Here is a 6,703-nt window from a genome sequence, read left to right as displayed (position 1 = left end):
TAAAGGTGCTAACACTTTCCCATCACAATGAGACAAATGCAAAAACTAATATTCAAACAACAACATAAATTATAGAGAAAATTTTCACAAATCACAAATTTATCATTAAAAAACACCAATGATCTCTTTATATGCACCAAATCAAAGATCAATTGTAAGTATATAGAAAGAAAAACTTAATGAATTCTAATCTTGAACAGAAAAATTCAACAAATATGAATACCATTGATGAAGGTTTCAGTACTTCAAAGAATAAGTCAAACAAACTATATAAATTCAAAGATCTACACAAGAAATGTCACAATTCAATGCACATAGGCAATCAATATTTCAGAATTTCCACAAAGTAATCTAATTGATCATCCAAATTTGATTGAGTCTCACTCCTATGCCAAGCATAAGGGGGACAAAAAATGCCAACCTTTCCCCATTCAGTTAATTACATACTTATAGACTTCAATTTGGTGTGTGCAAGAAGTTGAGCCCACTTATTGAAGCACTTTTACACTTAGTTGTCCTTTTTACCCCCTGAAAATCAGCTCTACAAAATAGGATCATGAAAAATAGAACAAGTTCACATTTAGGTTTGGACTCCCAAGCCATAAAATTAGATCAAGGTCATGTTCTACAAAAATGAAATGTGACCCCATTATTAAAAATGTAAAAAACATGAAAACATGAATGTGACCCCGCTCTACAAAACGTGGCCCCATTCCATAAATGTGGCCCTCTTTTATTAAATTTAAATTATTGCCCTAGGAATAGCTTCAAATTTTGGTTTGATAAAAGACTTGGTTAACTGAACCATATCTGTGAATATAGTTTAACATGCACCATGGAGGTCATTTTAATGTTTAAACAAAATACAGATTTTGGACAAATATCTTAATACATTTTCTACATAATTTTGACAAAAAACACCCATTACAAATGAGATAATGTGGATTCAATATATGCAACTCGTTTTTAAATTTGAATGTATTCTATTTTTCAATTACTTCTACTAAAACAAGTGTACAAACTTCAAATAACAAACTTTCTTATTTTAATAACATTTTTGTTTCAACAATTTTTGAAAAAAAAACTCTATGCAACTACAAACAATTTTATAGACATTTTAAAACTAAAACAAAAAGGGTAAGTTTAGGTCAAATTATGCTTGTCATACACGAGGAGTTTTAAAAACAACAATTATGCCCAATAAAAAGTTACAAATAAGTTACAAAAAATATATAGTCATCAATCTTGACTAAGTTACATACCATTTCCCAAAAGGATTCAAAGAAATAATTTCTTTTAGGCCAAATGGAGCTCCTATTTGATGAGGTGGACCCTATTTAGTTTTATAATATCTTAGAGCTTTGGCAATGATTAGTATCTCCTATATCTACACATGATGCTCATACTCCTTGACGTCAACCCCCACAAACTCTATAAAGTCTAACATAATCAATTTTTTCAACAACAAAAAATATGTGGCATGAATTGCACGCCATGTCAATGAGGAGTCAATTTTGCGTAGCTTACTCTATGCTTCTTGATTTAAATTCTTAGGATCAAATATAGTGTTAATAAGAATCTCAAACTCTCCTATTAGCTCCTCCATGGTAGCATTCTCCAATGATGTCACTTCTCTTAAAATGCCAACCAATATAAGAAAATTCTTGTACAAGGTATCCTATTGTCTTGTTAACCTTTTATAATTTATCAAGTTCCTTAATGTATTGTTGCAAGACATTGTGCCTCGATATGAGGCTTTCAATCCATATGATATATTGATTGTCTTGGGCTTCTAAGAGTATATTTTTAGCCATGCTTGCAATCTCTTGGAGCTTACTGGTGGTTCACTCATGAGTAATATATTCTTTCCATATAGCTTCACTCTTAGACCTTGCCCCAATTCAAGCCAAGATGAGCCCATAATATGCTTTGTGTGTACTATCAATTAAAGTACTTTTGTCCTTGATCTTCTAAATCCAACCCTTAGTCACCTGACAACAGTGACTATCTTCTTGCATTTTCAAAATTGTTTCCGTGTTGGCATCCCCTCTAGGATCAAGAATTGTGTTTGAGAAACTAGGTGCATGTGTTGTTAGCTTTTAGAGGCATATTAAGCAATCAACCAGTACCGCAACCATCATTTTCAATTTAGCTTATATATTTATTCCTCACTGTCATCTTCATCAATTTGGTGGCTATTACATTGAAATTATAAAAATTTGCATATTTTTTGGTGGACCCATGTCAATACGAACCAAATTGAAGTACATTGAAATGGCTTGGCTTGGATCTTTTTGGACAGCAAGGGTGGCAACTTCCACACAGGAGATTAGAATTGTCATCTATTAGTGAAATAGGATTTGTAACTTGTAATAGCACTTGTAGAATTTTATGTGTTTTCAAAGTTACTATATGAATGAATATATATGTGAAATAAAGAGGCATGTCTCTTGAAGAGACATGTCTCTTTAACATATTAACTTACATTAGTTATAGCTAAGTAATATACCCTCAATAATATTATTATGATTATATAATAAGATATATAATACCCTCAATAATATTATTATGATTATATAATAAGATATATATATATATATATATATATATATATATGTATGTATATATATATATATATATATATATATATATATATATATGTATGTATATATATATGTATGTATATATATATGTATGTATATCACTCTAAATGTAAGTTAATTATTTCATATATCATATATTATATATCTCATATATAATATAATTTATCCGACATAATTATAACATTAACACTCCCTCTTAATGAAGAAGGATAAAACACATAGATATTACACCATACGTAATATTTCAAGAATAATACATATAGGAAATCTTTGATCAGAAGATTTCTAGAATATGATATCATGTAAGTATTGGCCTGTCAGAATATCAACATATGATATTCACCAATTACTATTTGATATCATATTTGGTAACATGAGCATTGGCCTATCAGAATATCAATCAAATGATATCCACCAAATACTTTGAGTAATGGCCTATCAGAACATCAACTAAATGATATCCACCAAGTACTCAATGTGGTAATGGCCTATCATAATATCAAGGCAAGATATACACCAAGTACCAAAAATATATCTATACAAGCAACTTGTAGATAATCAAATTAATGATATCAACTACCTAGTTGTTGATGTATAAGATAAAGCCTTTACATGAAACAATTTTGCAAAAATGAATCATGCTACAAGTTATTGTAAGGACGTCACTTTACAACAACTTCTCCTAATACAAGTGATAATCATTTAGAAGTCATCACTTCTTCATGATGTACATAGGGGACAGGCTCATACATGTGTGACATCAAAAGTTCGCATGAAGTCTCCATGAAAATTGTCATGTGGTGTTGTCACAACATTCACCATAAAACATATCAGAGAATAAGGTTTCTCCCTCTTAGTTTGATATCAACTTTAATGACCTCTTAGCACAAGGTTCTCTTCGATGAAGTATCAGACTTCCTCTGAATCTGTTATCATCCTTCTAATCTCTTGGTAGCAAGTCATGTCATGCTTCCTTAGTTCAATGGTTATCCTAATAGCATAAGGCCTTCTAGCCTACATACATGATACTTCACCCCATGAATCATAGTCCTTTAGCTGTTATAGTTTCTGACTAATGGAGAATCCATCAACAACGTCTATTCCTTCTGAACCAAGATCATCAAAAGTTTGATTGAAGCACTTTTTTTTTTTGCTCACTCTCTTTCTCCACAACTACCTCTAATGAACTGTTAGACTCCCTCTCATAATCTCAATCATCAAGGATATTTGCTTCAAGAGCCTCACATTATCCAACATAATCATCATAGCTTCTTTGGATCCACTATCATAAGATTGAGTTTGTACAATATTTGGTAGCATGCCTAATGTTCCAATCTTCTTTCCTGCAAGGACATCCTCAGAGACAAAGGAAAAGATTAAGGCAAATGACTCTTTATAGCACATATAGAAGTACAAATAAGAGAGAGACTACAATATGTAGAAAAGTGTAATAATGAAAGATGAGAAATACTTATCTACACATGAAGGTCCATAGACATTGAATCACAAAATGCCTTCTAATTTTATTTGAGAATGGAACATCTCTCTTTTAAAGATGGTTCAAATGTGAATAATCATTGTTTACTATTTCCCCCTCGCAATGTGAAATTCCCATTCTTATACCAACTATGTTCGATGCCTTTATATGACCTTCCTCGTAGACGCTGATTGGTACCTCCCAATTCTATTTGATATTTTGAAATGAATGTAGTTTAACAACATGCCCTAAAATAATACTAGGAAAAGTAAGAAGTTAGAACCTTTTATATTCTTATGTAGCCATTTATATCTAGACTCTATTGACCTCTCACTTTGGCACTACTAGCCACTTATATGAGAGTTATCCATCTCTTGCACTAGCATGATAGGTTTATTACTCATATAGTAATGAAAATTAAGATATTTATACTCCATTATTTGTCAAATAAATTAGTTATACTAATTCATAAATCAAACTACTCATTAAACAAAGTATATAGACTTATATTAGTTCACCATATAAATAATAATAACAATAATACAAAAGCTAATACTCTACTTGTTTATTGTATTAAAGTGTACCTCCTCTTGTTTGGTGGTGCGACACACTCATACCTGTAGCATTGTACATACTCTACCTCTTTGATGGCCTTCATGTATCATTCATTCACTCTTTGTTCATATAATGATTCAAGTAGATTGTAACTTCTTTCCTATCGGCTTCTATATTCATTATAGTCTTTGCAAGTCACTGTCTTCCTAGTTATTACTGTCAATGTCCCTACCAAATCGATGTCTTTCACTTCCACATCTATGTCTCTTCTTGACAAGTCCATCATTTTCCTCTGACCAAGGTGCTAAGTATATAATATTTCACCAGTTTAATCACCTTATAACGATCAAACCAATTAATTTTGAATGGTCATTCAATGTGTTCTCACTAAAACAGAGTGATGATCGTCCTTCCCTATTCATGTCTTGTCACCAGGGGAGGACATGTATTTTCATTCATTTATTCTTATTGTGTCATTTCTTACTTCATTCTTGTTCACTTTCACAAGAGGACGTGAAACGTGGGGCCCAAATCTTCTTTGACTTTTCTAAGATAAAGCATTGGATTGACTACTAGTGCCAGAACTATTTTTGCAAGTGAAGTTATGACAATGAAGGACTGGCCATTTGAGAGAACCTCCATAACGCAATCTAATGACTTCATCTCAATCCCAACGACTCCAAAAGATATAAGTAGAGTCCATTCGCAAAACCAGAATCTACCACATTTCCTTGATCGATACCGTAAGGAGAGAATTTTGAAAGCGGGAAGGATAGTGAATAGTAACCAAGTGTCCCAAAAGAGTTTGTGGAAAGTCTGTGTACATGGCAACCCAAACACTAGTCATGAGTTTCCCCCTTATGTCATCTTCCATTGATTTGTGTGATCCTCAAAAGTAATAGTAATGCTCCAAATCCAATTATAAATCTATATCTTCAATAAATTTCACTCTCCTCTCTTATCACAACAATAGAAGAAATACAATTTCATACTCAACAATAATAATTTTCCTTCAATATCTTCCAAACAAGGTGCAAAGTTCCTGATTAAGAGAGTTGTGAATGATCAGTCAAGATTTTGATGATTCAACAAATATGGTAATATGATGCTGACTAGATAGGAAATGATCACGTCGAGGATGAATTGCTTCAAAATGCTTTGATGGAATTTCTGCCAGAAATAATTCTTTATTAGGTTTTTTTTTTTTTTCAGAAGAATAGCAACTTCCCTCAACAAATCCTTCCACTAATAACACCCATGTCATACGGATCCTATTCACACATTGCTATTACAAAGGTATCAATCGTGTCCCTTCCTAATATATTGTGGATAGTTACTATGATTGTTCCTGACTTTACAAATTAATTTGTAACAACTGATGTTTTCTAGAACTAGGCTTCTCTATCTAGGCAATTTTTATCCGCCTTTGAAATATGAGGTTTAAACAATGTTACTCAAGCTATACAAGTGTTTCAATAGCTGTACCCCAAATAATCTTAAGGCAATCTCTCTCCATTGAAATCTTCATATATTACAATATAGAATTTATATGTGCCCATGACAAATGGTGTAATTTGTTGCTCCCTCAATGGAGTCCCGTGATATTATCATTGAACAATGAACCCAATAATAACGCCTAGTATGATCGCAGCCCGACTGACCATAAACTTATCATTTTCATGAGACTTTGCTGGAGATACAGATCGATGTTAGACAGTGTTGCCTATGGATATACATTGGCAATGATAAAAAAATAATTATCGTCGCTTCATCATGACCATCAACTTGATATATTGAGTCACATCTTTTCTATCTTTCTTTCATTTGATATTGACATTAATACGTTATAAGAACTTTTGTATTGCTCTGCACAATTTGTCCATCCCAGAGACATTCGTTGCTGCTCTGATACCATGTTAGTGAAATAGGATTTGTACCTTGTAATACCACTTGTAGAATTTTATGTGTTTTCCAAGTTACTATATGAATGAATATATGTGAAATAAAGAGGCATGTCTCTTGAAGAGACATGTCTCTTTAACATATTAACTTACATTAGTTATAGTTA

At 32.1% G+C, this 6,703-nt stretch overlaps 1 protein-coding gene across 1 annotated transcript in view; it reads right to left on the bottom strand.

Moving 5' to 3' along the window:
- Positions 1-414: 414 nt before the first annotated feature.
- Positions 415-6,703, bottom strand: part of LOC149568326 (uncharacterized) — a 90,083-nt gene continuing 83,794 nt past the window's right edge. The window contains exon 6 of the mRNA XM_089817543.1: positions 415-541. The gene's annotated coding sequence lies outside the window, so the exon portion shown is untranslated. The remainder of the gene's footprint in view (positions 542-6,703) is intronic.

This window comes from Cupressus sempervirens, chromosome 3 (assembly GCF_028749045.1).
Source record: "Cupressus sempervirens isolate cs-2001-9-10 chromosome 3, ASM2874904v1, whole genome shotgun sequence".
Classification (NCBI taxonomy): Eukaryota; Viridiplantae; Streptophyta; class Pinopsida; order Cupressales; family Cupressaceae; genus Cupressus; species Cupressus sempervirens.
Note: the sequence above shows the minus strand (reverse complement) of the source record. Positions and strands in the feature narration are given on the sequence as shown.